The sequence below is a fragment of the Triturus cristatus genome, chromosome 8 (genome assembly GCF_964204655.1).
Source record: "Triturus cristatus chromosome 8, aTriCri1.1, whole genome shotgun sequence".
Lineage (NCBI taxonomy): Eukaryota > Metazoa > Chordata > Amphibia > Caudata > Salamandridae > Triturus > Triturus cristatus.
Genome location: NC_140591.1, coordinates 1499028171 through 1499043021, shown reverse-complemented (window position 1 = coordinate 1499043021; position 14851 = coordinate 1499028171).

The window sequence follows — 14851 nt, the reverse complement described above, 5'->3', positions numbered from 1 at the left end:
AATGTCTACATTTCTACATGCGTAAGAAGACCACCTGTTTTTAGAGATACGCCACGAGATAGAGTAATGCTTCAACAACATATCAGTGACCTGATGAACATAGAAATGGACTCTAACAAAGAGTGAGTTATTGCCTATGTAAGGGCAAAAGGACGGTCTGAGGTTCTGTAGCGATCCGAACCCGTGAATTCGGTATCGTAGTACTGACACGATTTCGGTACCAATGAACCGCGAATGATCCATTATAGGCATGACAGTGTTTTCGCTGCGCAACTAGCATGAATTCACTGGGAAATAGGGCATTCTGTTGTAAAGTCATGGCATCCATTTTAGTTACGGCATCCATCTTGTTTCTTGCCCTCACATAGTCAATGAACGGACGATGATCCCGGCAGAGTCACCTTGTTAAAGACACGTAAGCTCGAGCCCCGAGAAAGGCTGACACTGCATGACTAGGCAGAATCAAGCTGCCTCCCTTGCCTGAGGCCAGTCCTGCTATACTGGTTCTCGTGTCCGTTGTCCTGACTGAAAGGCCGAAGACGGTAGCCATGCCCGTTTATGATCCATAAACACCTCTTATCCTACTTTTCAATCCTTTGCACCTGGCTCTGCTCCTTTCCTTCTGGGCTTTTACAATGGGGAGGTTACGATTTTTATGATGGGGAGGATCGGGCAAAGAATGGAAAACTGTCGAGAGGACCTGATCGAATACCGAAAACCTACAACTAATTATTGTTTGATGTCAAATTTACTGTTTGTTTGGGATATCGGGTTGGGCATGAGAAATATTCGTGTAATGTTGCCTAAAGACATTTTGCGTGTATTTAAAGAGTAACCCACTTAATGCAATTTGAACAGTCTCGTAGACTCTGCCTCTGTGTGGTTCCTATGATTTCTGTGTCCCTGCAGTATATAAACCTTGGTCTTTGACGCCACCATCGAGAAGCCCGTGTCTCTGTTTATTTGTGCACCGGGACAGGAGGAACTCAGGGGTCTTCGGGTGTTGTTTCCCTGACACCTCTGGACTCTTAAAAGTCCAGAACCTCAGTATGTAAGAGTACATGTGTGGTAAGGGTTAATTGGAGTTTTGAACATGTGGGAACTACATGACCCATTGCACGAGTGGAAGAAAAATCTACCATGTTGATTTCAAATGTGTTAGCATTGGCCTCTCATTTGTGAGATATTGATTTGGGCTGAACGCTAAGAAACACAGTTCATGAAAACAAGCTTCCCCTTTCCTACGAATGCAATTCTAAAAGAACCAGAGTAACACAAATTAAATCTCTGACAACAATTCCTGTGTGCACACAGACTCTTGGTGTGATTCTAGGCAGAAAACGAAATTTGATTTGCAATTTGAAAGCACACTTACTACTGTTTTTTTGCAAGTTATAATTACTGTAACAGTCTGACACATTTTCCTTACAGTTTTCAGAAGCAGAAAAGAGCACATGTGCTAACAGCTAGTTGAGACTATGACCATGTGTAACCTGGGTGAGTGACTACACTACAGCAAAGGAAATGAGCCTTAGTGATGTTGAATGTATTAGCGTTACTAACTCCTATATGAAACACCACACAGTGCTGATTAGTAAGCATGACTGTGCAGGAGAAGCTGCTGGCTATGTGCTAAGAGTGTACTTCTGGAGGCTGTTTATTGTCAGGTGCAAGAGACATCTGCATTCACGCTTGCACAACTGCCTGATCATTGGATACATGTATGTAAGAGTATATGTGTCGTAAGGGTTAATTGGAGTTTTGAACATGTGGGAACTACATGACCCATTGCACGAGAGGAAGGAAAATCTACCATGTTGATTTCAAATGTGTTAGCATTGGCCTCTCATTTGTGAGATATTGATTTGGGCTGAACGCTAACCAACACAGTTCATGAAAACAAGCTTCCCCTTTCCTACGAATGCAATCCTAAAAGAACCAGAGTAACACGAATTAAATCTCTGACAACAATTCCTGTGTGCACACAGACTCATGGTGTGATTCTAGCCAGAAAACGAAATTTGATTGGCAATTTGAAAGCACACTTACTACTGTGGTAGAGCAAGCGATAATTACTCTAACAGTCTGACACATTTTCATTATACTTTTCAGAAACAGAAAAGAGCACATGTCCAAACAGCTTTTTGACACCATAAACATGTGTAACATGGATGACTGACTACACTCCACCAAAGGAAATGATGCTTGGTGATGTTGAATGTATTAGCGTTACTCACTCCTATCTGAAACACAACACAGTGCTGATTAGTAAGCATGACTGTGCAGGAGAAGCTGCTGGCTGTGTGCTAAGAGTGTACTTCTGGAGACTGTTTATTGTCAGGTGCAAGAGACATCGGCATTCACGCTTGCACAACTACCTGATCGCTGAATAGATGTATGTAAGAGTACATGTGTGGTAAGGGTTAATTGGAGTTTTGAACATGTGGGAACTACATGACCCATTGCACGAGTGGAAGGAAAATCTACCATGTTGATTTCAAATGTGTTAGCATTGGCCTCTCATTTGTGAGATATTTATTTTATTTGGGCTGAACGCTAACCAACACAGTTCATGAAAACAAGCCTCCCCTTTCCTACAAACGCAATTGTAAAAGAACCAGAGTAACACGAATTAAATCTCTGACAACAATTCCTGTGTGCACACAGACTCATGGTGTGATTCTAGGCAGAAAACGAAATTTGATTGGCAATTTGAAAGCACGCTTACTACTGTGGTAGAGCAAGTGATAATTACTCTAACAGTCTGACACATTTTCATTATAGTTTTCAGAAACAGAAAAGAGCACATGTCCAAACAGCTTTTTGAAACCATAAACATGTGTAACCTGGGTAACTGACCACACTCTAGTAAAGGAAATGAGCCTTGGTGATGTTGAATATATTAGCGTTACTCACTGCTATCTGAAACATCACACAGCGCTGAATAGTAAGCATGACTGTACAGGAGAAACAGCTTGCTTTCTGCTAAGAGTGTGCTTCTGGAGACTGTCTACTGTCAGGTGCAAGAGAGATCTGCATGGACACTTGCACAACTGCATAAACACTGGAGACATGTATGTAAGACTACATGTGTGGTAAGGGTTAATAGGAGTTTTGAACATGTAGAAACTACACGACCCATTGCACGAGTGGAAGGAAAATCTACCATGTTGATTTCAAATGTGTTAGCATTGGCCTCTCATTTGTGAGATATTGATTTGGGCTGAACGCTAACCAACACAGTTCATGAAAACAAGCTTCCCCTTTCCTACTAATGCAATTCTAAAAGAACCAGAGTAACACGAATTAAATCTCTGACAACAATTCCTGTGTGCACACAGACTCTTGGTGTGATTCTAGGCAGAAAACGATATTTGATTGGCAATTTGAAAGCACACTTACTACTGTGGTAGAGCAGGTGATAATTACTCTAACAGTCTGACACATTTTCATTATAGTTTTCAGAAACAGAAAAGAGCACATGTCCAAACAGCTTTTTGAGACCATGAACATGTGTAACCTGGGTAACTGACTACACTCCAGTAAAGGAAATGAGCCTTGGTGATGTTGAATGTATTAGCGTTACTCACTGCTATCTGAAACATCACACAGTGCTGAATAGTAAGCATGACTGTACAGGAGAAACAGCTTGCTCTCTGCTAAGAGTGTGCTTCTTGAGACTGTCTACTGTCAGGTGCAAGAGAGATCTGCATGGACGCTTGCATAACTGCATAAACACTGGAGACAAGTATGTAAGACTACATGTGTGGTAAGGGTTAATAGGAGTTTTGAACATGTAGGATCTACATGACCCATTGCACGAGTGGAAGGAAAATCTACCATGTTGATTTCAAATGTGTTAGCATTGGCCTCTCATTTGTGAGATATTGATTTGGGCTGAACGCTAACCAACACAGTTCATGAAAACAAGCTTCCCCTTTCCTACTAATGCAATTCTAAAAGAACCAGAGTAACACGAATTAAATCTCTGACAACAATTCCTGTGTGCACACAGACTCTTGGTGTGATTCTAGGCAGAAAACGATATTAGATTGGCAATTTGAAAGCACACTTACTACTGTGGTAGAGCAGGTGATAATTACTCTAACAGTCTGACACATTTTCATTATAGTTTTCAGAAAAGAGCACATGTCCAAACAGCTTTTTGAGACCATGAACATGTGTAACCTGGGTAACTGACTACACTCCAGTAAATGAAATGAGCCTTGGTGATGTTGAATGTATTAGCGTTACTCACTGCTATCTGAAACATCACACAGTGCTGAATAGTAAGCATGACTGTACAGGAGAAACAGCTTGCTCTCTGCTAAGAGTGTGCTTCTGGAGACTGTCTACTGTCAGGTGCAAGAGAGTTCTGCATGGATACTTGCACAACTGCATAAACACTGGGGACATGTATGTAAGACTACATGTGTGGTAAGGGTTAATAGGAGTTTTGAACATGTAGGATCTACATGACCCATTGCACGAGTGGAAGGAAAATCTACCATGTTCATTTAAAATGTGTTAGCATTGCCCTCTCATTTGTGACATATTAATTTGGGCTGAATCCTAACCAACACAGTTCATGAAAACAAGCTTCCCCTTTCCTACAAATGCAATTCTAAAAGAACCAGAGTAACACAAATTAAATCTCTGACAACAATTCCTGTGTGCACGCAGACTCATGGTGTGATTCTAGGCAGAAAACGAAATTTAATTTGCAATTTGAAAGCACACTTACTACTGTGGTAGAGCAAGTGATAATTACTCTAACAGTCTGACACATTTTCATTATAGTTTTCTGAAACAGAAAAGAGCACATGTCCAAACAGCTTTTTGAGACCATGAACATGTGTAACCTGGGTGACTGACTACACTCCAGCAAAGGAAATGAGCCTTGGTGATGTTGAATGTATTAGCGTTACTCACTGCTATCTGAAACACCAAACAGTTGTGAATACTAAGCATGATAGTACAGGATAAGCAGCTGGGTGTGTGCTAAGAGTCTGCTTCTGCAGACTGTGTATTTTCAAATACAAGAGACATGTGCATGGACGCTTCCACAACAGCATAAACATTGGAGTGATGTATGTAAAAGTACATGTGTGGTAAGGGTTAATTGGAGTTTTGTACATGTAGGAACAACCTCATGCATTGCATGATTGGAAGTAAAATCTACCATATCAATTTCAAATGTGTTAGCATTTGCCTCCCATTCGTGAGATACTGTTTTATGCTGAATGCAAACCATCACATATCCAAAGAACAAGCTGCCCCTTTCCTATGAATGCCATTCTTACAGAACCAGACCAACACAAATTAAATCTCTGACAACAATTCCTGTGTGCACACAGACTCATGGTGTGATTCTAGGCAGAAAACAAAATTTAATTTGCAATTTGAAAGCACACTTACTACTGTGGTAGAGCAAGTGATAATTACTCTAACAGTCTGACACATTTTCATTATAGTTTTCAGAAACAGAAAAGAGCACATGTCCAAACAGCTTTTTGAGACCATGAACATGTGTAACCTGGGTGACTGACTACACTCCAGTAAAGGAAATGAGCCTTGGTGATGTTGAATGTATTAGCGTTACTCACTGCTATCTGAAACATCACACAGTGCTGAATAGTAAGCATGACTGTACAGGAGAAACAGCTTGCTCTCTGCTAAGAGTGTGCTTCTGGAGACTGTCTACTGTCAGGTGCAAGAGAGTTCTGCATGGACACTTGCACAACTGCATAAACACTGGAGACATGTATGTAAGACTACATGTGTGGTAAGGGTTAATAGGAGTTTTGAACATGTAGGAACTACATGACCCATTGCACGAGTGGAAGGAAAATCTACCATGTTCATTTCAAATGTGTTAGCATTGCCCTCTCATTTGTGACATATTAATTTGGGCTGAATCCTAACCAACACAGTTCATGAAAACAAGCTTCCCCTTTCCTACAAATGCAATTCTAAAAGAACCAGAGTAACACGAATTAAATCTCTGACAACAATTCCTGTGTGCACACAGACTCATGGTTTGATTCTAGGCAGAAAACAAAATTTAATTTGCAATTTGAAAGCACACTTACTACTGTGGTAGAGCAAGTGATAATTACTCTAACAGTCTGACACATTTTCATTATAGTTTTCAGAAACAGAAAAGAGCACATGTCCAAACAGCTTTTTGAGACCATGAACATGTGTAACCTGGGTGACTGACTACACTCCAGCAAAGGAAATGAGCCTTGGTGATGTTGAATGTATTAGCGTTACTCACTGCTATCTGAAACACCAAACAGTTGTGAATACTAAGCATGATAGTACAGGATAAGCAGCTGGGTGTGTGCTAAGAGTCTGCTTCTGCAGACTGTGTATTTTCAATTACAAGAGACATGTGCATGGACGCTTCCACAACAGCATAAACATTGGAGTGATGTATGTAAAAGTACATGTGTGGTAAGGGTTAATTGGAGTTTTGTACATGTAGGAACAACCTCATGCATTGCATGATTGGAAGTAAAATCTACCATATCAATTTCAAATGTGTTAGCATTTGCCTCCCATTTGTGAGATACTGTTTTATGCTGAATGCAAACCATCACAATTCCAAAAAACAAGCTGCCCCTTTCCTATGAATGCCATTCTTACAGAACCAGACCAACACAAATTAAATCTCTGACAACAATTCCTGTGTGCACACAGACTCATGGTTTGATTCTAGGCAGAAAACAAAATTTAATTTGCAATTTGAAAGCACACTTACTACTGTGGTAGAGCAAGTGATAATTACTCTAACAGTCTGACACATTTTCATTATAGTTTTCAGAAACAGAAAAGAGCACATGTCCAAACAGCTTTTTGAGACCATGAACATGTGTAACCTGGGTGACTGACTACACTCCAGCAAAGGAAATGAGCCTTGGTGATGTTGAATGTATTAGCGTTACTCACTGCTATCTGAAACACCAAACAGTTGTGAATACTAAGCATGATAGTACAGGATAAGCAGCTGGGTGTGTGCTAAGAGTCTGCTTCTGCAGACTGTGTGTTTTCAATTACAAGAGACATGTGCATGGACGCTTCCACAACAGCATAAACATTAGAGTGATGTATGTAAAAGTACATGTGTGGTAAGGGTTAATTGGAATTTTGTACATGTAGGAACAACCTCACGCATTGCATGATTGGAAGTAAAATCTACCATATCAATTTCAAATGTGTTAGCATTTGCCTCCCATTTGTGAGATACTGTTTTATGCTGAATGCAAACCATCACATTTCCAAAAAACAAGCTGCCCCTTTCCTATGAATGCCATTCTTACAGAACCAGACCAACACAAATTAAATATCTGACAACAATTCCTGTGCTCACACAGACTCATGGTTTGATTCTAGGCACAAAACAGTATTCCTCAGTGATACCAGTACACCTTGACTTATGGTGAAGACATACTCCATAATATCTTACAAGTTCAAGACAGTTAAATATCTCCCAAAACACAAAATGTAAAACACAACTTTAAAAGAAGAATCACAATTCTATTATTCATATCAAAATTCACCACATACATCCCCTCTCAAACTCATAACTCACCTTTAAAATTAGTTAGTTGAGAAAGAAATGTGGCATTCAAACAGCAGATTATCAGAGCCAGAATCTCTGAGCTGTACACCTTTCTCCTCTCACCAGAACCAGTAAATGGCAATGTTTCCCTCTCTTTTTTCACACATATACATGTTAACTCTAAATCACAGTGCTTCCCACATTTTTTCAAATGAAATCACACATTTCTATTGGTTGCAAATTTCAACCCTTTTCCAAATGATCCCTTCCCTCAGCATGACTTCTACCTCCTACCATAGAAACAGGTCATGGAACACTGGTGTGAGCAGAGAGGTCAGAAGTTCAGCACACAATGTTTCTTATCCAAAGAGCAAGAGTGCTTGACCTTTCAAACCTAACAGCAAATCCAAATTAATCTTCTGTGGGAACACATTTTTCTGAACCAATACAAAACATGCTAGTAAAAATGTAAACATACAGCCTAGTTTTAACTGTAAAATGGTTTGAATCAGCCAATGAATTCTTTTTTTAAAAAAATAAATGTATGTAAGCCTCCATTTTACAACTATCTTTCTTTTCATATTGCCATTCTACTGAAAGACACCTTCTGAGTGCATCCAGATCTCCTTGAAAGATGTTCACAGTGTGGATTATGGGTCACAGCTATGTCTTCTGGAGTGAAAAGTATGCAGAAAAAAGAGGTATTGTGAAAGACCTTGCTTTGCCAAATGTAGACATTAAATGGATTGGTCAGAGAGGGTTAAAGTGGCACCAAATAATGCCCTCGGTGAAATCCTTTCTACATCTCCCACAGCCTAACCTTATTATTGTGCACTCTGGTAGAAATGACGTAGGCACTTTAACTGGGGTAGGTCTGGAAATGCTTGTTAAGGACACCTTTGTGCAATTGATGTCGCTTTTTCCACAAACTACCTTTGTATATTCTAATATATGCCAAAGCCAAAAGTGGAACTGGTCCAACCAATTTTGTCCACAGATTGACAAAGCAAGAAAGCACGTCAATAAATCTGTTTCTGCTTTCCTCAGAGACTATGGTATGGGTTCTATATACCACAACAACTTGCGTTACAACATGCAAGGCATTTATAGAGGAAACGTTGTACATTTCACAGATGAAGGCAACAGATTCTTCCTCTTGAACTTTAGACTCTGCATCGGTACTTACTTGTAGGTACCAAAAAAAACACTTCATAAACACAACGGCTCTTTTTAGAGCCACCTAATATCTAAACACTTAAAAGTGATTTTTAATTCTATTTTTTTTAATGTTTTTTTTCCGCCATGCACGTACCGTACGCGCACGCCGCGATTTAAAAAAAAATAAAAAATAATGTATTTTTCACACTTCTGGGTCCTTCTAGGACCCCCTGACAAAGGCTAGGGGGGCTGCAACTCTCTACCTTGCCCCCTTTTCACGTTCTCCACCTTTGTTTTTCAGTGCGAGACACACAAAATGGGGGCCGACACTTCCTGATTTCGACCGACTGGAATGTTTACTGTCATGTAACCACCAATCAGAATTACGCTCGCGAACAGCAGCGTGCGCGTACGGTATGCTTTACCGTACGCGCACGGTGCGCGGCTATAGATATGTATGTACTTTTAACTTCAATTTTCTCAGGAACTAATGAACAGATTGACTCCAGATATGCAAAAGGCACATCCCTGACCTGAGGACTACCTCTTTGTCAAATTTCAAGTAATTCTGTTCAGCCGTTTGGGCTGTAGCTTGGACTAAAGGTCCCTAGGGAAAATTGCATGGGAAAAACGTGTTTTGGGACCCCCCTTTTTTCTCAGCCCCCGCTTGACGAATCCCCCCGAGACTTTCAGGGTACAAGCGGAGCGGAGCGCCCCACCTATTTCGAAAATTTTGCGAGGATTTGTCAATCAGCGCCACAGTTATTCCAAATAGAATGTTGCGGATTTCATATGGAAACACGGTCCTAACTATAACTATCTACTGGCGACCGCCAGTAGATAATACACACATACATATATATAAATGCATATGCATATATATGCATATATATGTGCATATGTGTGCGTGTAGAGAGAGGTAGAGAGAGGTAGAGAGGTAGAGGTATAGCGGTAGAGGTGTAGAGGTAGAGAGGTAGAGGTAGAGAGGTGGAGGTAGAGAGGTAGAGAGTAGTAGAAAGAAAGGTAGAGAGAGGTAGAGAGTAGAGAGTGAGTATTATAGAGTAGAGAGTGAGTAGCAGAGAGTAGTAGAGAGAGTAGCAGAGAGTGAGTAGTAGAGAGTATTAGAGTGAGTAGTAGAGAGTGAGTAGTAGAGAGTGAGTAGTAGAGAGTAGTAGAGAGTGAGTAGTAGAGAGTGAGTAGTAGAGAGTAGTAGAGAGTGAGTAGCAGAGTGAGTAGTAGAGAGTAGTAGAGAGTGAGTAGTAGAGAGTAGTAGAGAGTGAGTAGTAGAGAGTGAGCAGTAGGGAGTAGTAGAGAGTGAGTAGTAGAGAGTGAGTAGCAGAGAGAGAGTAGTAGAGAGTAGTAGAGAGTGAGTAGTAGAGTGAGTAGTAAGGAGTAGTAGAGAGAGAGTAGTAGAGAGTGAGTAGTAGATAGTAGTAGAGAGTGAGTAGTAGAGAGTGAGCAGCAGAATGAGTAGTAGAGTGAGTAGTAGAGAGTGAGTAGTAGAGAGTAGTAGAGAGATGGTAGTAGAGAGTGAGTAGTAGAGAGTAGTAGAGAGTGAGTAGTAGAGAGTGAGTAGTAGAGAGAGTAGTAGAGAGTAAATAGTAGAGTAGTGGAGAGTGAGTTGTACAGAGTATTAGAGAGTAATAGAGTAGTAGAGAGTGAGTAGTAGAGAGTGAGTAGTAGAGAGTAGTGGAGTAGTAGAGAGTGAGCAGTAGAGAGTAGTAGATAGTGAGTAGTAGAGTGAGTAGTAGAGAGTGAGCAGTAGAGAGTAGTAGATAGTGAGTAGTAGAGTGAGTAGTAGAGAGTGGTAGAGAGCGAGTAGTAGAGAGCAAGTAGTAGAGAGCAAGTAGCAGAGAGTGTGTAGTAGAGAGTGAGTAGTGGAGAGTAGTAGTAGAGAGTAGTAGAGAGTGGGTAGTAGAGAGTGAGTAGGAGAGAGTAGTAGCAAGTGAGTAGTAGAGAGTGAGTAGTTTAATTTAAAAGGAACAAAATGAGGGTTTCATTTTGCCATAGAAATTATGATTAGTGCTGAAAAAATAAAAATTAGGGCACATTTTGAGTGACTTCTCAAATCCTCTTCTATTTCATTAAAACATTTTGACATGCAGACTGAAACATGCACTTTCAATACCAGCAGCAGACTTCCCTGGTGAGCGGTAGCTTTACTACAGTGATTTAATAAGCAACTAGAGTGCTAACATTCTGAATTTATTGCAAATGTGTGACACATCTGAATGCCTTCTTGAAAGAATCAAAGTAAAAAACTGAAAGTATTTCCTACCGATGAGACTGTAGTAAATGAGGAAACTAGGAAACTTCATAACAAATAAGTCTCTCAAGATGGCCACCAGAGACAAAAGAGCCCAAATGTAGCACAAATATCACCCAGATGTAGCCCAAGTATAGCCCAATGACAGCATGCCCCAGAGTGTTCTAAAGAACAACTAGAGTGCTAACAGTCTTATTTATTACAAAAGTATGGCACACCTGAAGCCATCTTGATTGGAATAAAGTGGTAACACTTAAAACATTTAATTTGCAAAGGAACAAAATGAGGGGGTTTATTTTGCCATAGAAATTATGATTAGTGCCGCAGAAAGAAAAATTAGGGCACATTTTGACTTCTCAAATCCTCTTCTATTTCATAAAAAAATTCTGACATGAAGACTTCCCTGGTGAGCAGTAGCTTTACTACAGTGATCTAATGAGCAACTAGAGTGCTACCATTCAGAATTTATGGCAAATGTGTGACACATCTGAATGCCTTCTTGATGGAACCAAAGTAAACAAGCATTGAAAATGCAATATTTCTCGCTATCGTTTAAGTTAAAGCAATTCTGTGTGTAATTAGGTGGCTTTTTAGCTTTGCTTGTATTGGTGTTTTTCAAACTTTCATGTACAGAACATGCATATGTATGCATCTATGTATATGTATATGTATATGTATATGTATGCATGCATTTATATTTGTATTTATATAGATATGCAGATTATATATATGTTTATATATGTATGTGTATATATATATATACACACATACATATATATAAATGCACATGCATATATATGCATATATATATGTGAATTTGTGTGCATGTAGAGAGAGGTAGAGAGGTAGAGGTGTAGAGGTAGAGGTATAGAGATAGAGAGGTAGAGGTAGAGAGGTAGAGAGGTAGAGAGTAGTACAGAGAGAGGTAGAGAGAGGTAGAGAGGTAGAGAGTAGAGAGTGAGTAGTAGAGAGAATTAGAGAGTAGTCAAGCGTAGTAGAGAGAGTAGCAGAGAGTGAGTTGTAGAGAGTAGTAGAGTGAGTAGTAGAGAGTGAGTAGTAGAGAGTAGTGGAGAGTGAGTAGTAGAGAGTGAGTAGTAGAGAGTAGTTGAGAGTAGTAGAGAGTGAATAGTAGAGGGTAGTAGAGAGTGAGCAGTAGAGAGTGAATAGTAGAGAGTAGTTGAGAGTGAGGAGTAGAGAGTGAGGAGTAGAGAGTGAGTAGCCGAGAGAGAGTAGTAGAGAGTGAGTAGTAGAGTGAGTAGTAGAGAGTAGTAGAGAGTGTAGTAGAGAATAGTAGAGAGTGAGTAGTAGAGAGTGAGTAGTAGAGTGAGTAGTAGAGAGTGCGTAGTATATAGTAGTAGAGAGAGAGTAGTAGAGAGTGAATAGTAGAGAGTAGTAGAGAGTGAATAGTAAAGAGTAGTAGAGAGTGTGTAGTAGAGAGTGAGTAATAGAGAGTGAGCAGTAGAGAGTAGTGGAGTAGTAGAGAGAGAGTAGTAGAGAGTAGTAGAGAGTGAGTAGTAGAGTGAGTAGTAGAGAGTAGTAGAGTGTGAGTAGTACAGTGAGTAGTAGAGAGTAGTATAGAGCAAGTAGTAGAGAGTGTGTAGTGGAGAGTGAGTAGTAGAGAGTAGTAGAGCGTGAGTAGTAGAGAGAGTAGTAGAGAGTGAGAAGTAGAGAGAGTAGAGAGAGTAGTAGTGAGTGAGTAGTAGAGTGAGTAGTAAAGAGTAGTTGTGAGTGAGTAGTAGAGAGTGAGTAGTGGAGAGTGAGTAGCAGAGAGTAGTAGAGAGCGAGTAGTAGAGAGTGAGTACTAGAGACTGAGTATTAGAGAGTAGTAGAGAGTGAGTAGTGGAGAGAGAGTAGTAGAGAGTAGTAGAGAGCGAGTAGTAGAGAGTGAGTAGTGGATAGTGAGCAGTAGAGAGCAGTAGAGAGCAAGTAGTAGAGAGTGAGTAGTAGAGAGAGTAGTGGAGAGTGAATAGTAGAGAGTAGTAGAGTGAGTAGTAGAGAGAGTGTAGTAGAGAGTAAGTAGTAAAGAGTAGTAGAGTGAGTAGTAGAGAGAGAGTTGTAGAGATTGAGTAGTAGAGAGTGAGTGGTAGAGAGTAGTACAGAGTAGTAGAGTGAGTAGTAGAGAGTTGTAGAGAGTAGTAGAGAGAGTAGTAGAGAGTAGTAGAGTAGTAGAGAGTGAGTAGTAGAGAGTAGTAGAGAGCAGTCGACAGTGAGTAGTAGAGAGTGAGTAGTAGAGAGTAGTAGAGAGCGAGTAGTAGAGAGTGAGTAGTGGATAGTGAGCAGTAGAGAGCAGTAGAGAGCAAGTAGTAGAGAGTGAGTAGTAGAGAGAGTAGTGGAGAGTGAATAGTAGAGAGTAGTAGAGTGAGTAGTAGAGAGAGTGTAGTAGAGAGTAGTAGAGAGTGAGAAGTAGAGTAGTAGAGAGTGAGTGGTAGAGAATAGTAGAGAGTAGTAGAGTGAGTAGTAGTGAGTGAGTAGTAGAGAGTGAGTAGTAGAGAGTAGTAGTAGAGAGTAGAAGAGAGTAGTAGAGAGTGAGTAGTAGAGAGTAGTAGTGAGTGAGCAGTAGAGATTGAGTAGTAGAGAGAGAGTAGTAGAGAGTGAGTAGTAGAGAGTGAATAGTAGAGAGTAGTAGAGAGTGAGTAGTAGAGAGGGAGTAGTTGAGAGTAGTAGAGTGAGTAGTAGAGAGTGAGTAGTAGAGAGTAGTAGAGAGTGATTAGTAGAGAGTGAGTAGTAGAGAGTAGTAGAGTAGTAGAGAGTGAGTAGTAGAGATAAGTAGAGAGTGAGTAGTAGTGAGTGAGTAGTAGAGAGAGAGTAGTAGAGAGTGAGTAGTAGAGTAGTAGAGAGTAGCTAGTCAGTGTCAGTCAGTGTCAGTCAGTCAGTGTTCAGTCAGTCAGTGTCAGTCAGTGTCAGTCAGTGTCAGTCAATCAGTGTCAGTGTCAGTCAGTCAATGTCAGTGTTAGTAAATCAGTGTCAAGTCAGTCAATGTCAGTGTCAGTAAATCAGTGTCAATCAGTTTCAATCAGTCAGTGTCAGTCAGTCAGTGTCAGCTAGAGGAGCTCTGCTGACCTGGTTCTCTGGCTCTAAAGCAGCTCTGCTGACCTGGTTCTCTGGCTCTACAGCAGGTTTGCTGACCTGGTTCTCTGGCACTAGAGCAGCTCTGCTGATCTGGTTCTCTGGCTCTACAACAGCTCAGCTGACCTGGTTCTCTGGCTCTAAAGCAATTCTGCTGACCAGGTTCTATGGCTCTATAGCATTCTGCTGACATGGTTCTCTGGCTTTAGAGCAGCTCTGCTGACCTGGTTCTCTCCCTCTAGAGCAGCTCTGCTCATCTGGTTCTCTCCCTCTAAAGCAGCTCTACTGACCTGGTTCTCTGGCTCTAGAGCAGCTCTGTTGACCTGGTTCTTAGGCTCTAGAGCAGCTCTGCTGACCTGGTTCTATGGCTCTAAAGCAGCTCTGCTGACCTAGTTCTCTGGCTCTAAAGCAGCTCTGCTGACCTGGTTCTCTGGCTCTAAAGCAGCTCTGCTGGCCTGGTTCTCTGGCTCTAAAGCAGCTCTGCTGACCTGGTTCTCTCCATCTAAAGCAGCTCTGCTGACCTGGTTTCTCTGGCTCTACAGCAGCTCTGCTGACCTGGTTCTCTGGCTCTAGAGCAGCTCTACTGACCTAGTTCTTAGGCTCTAGAGCAGCTCTGCTGACCTGGTTCTCTGGCTCTAAAGCAGCTCTGCTGGCCTGGTTCTCTGGCTCTAAAGCAGCTCTGCTGACCTGGTTCTCTCCCTCTAAAGCAGCTCTGCTGACCTGGTTTCTCTGGCTCTACAGCAGCTCTGCGGACCTGGTTCTCTGGCTCTAGAGCAGCTCTACTGACCTAGTTC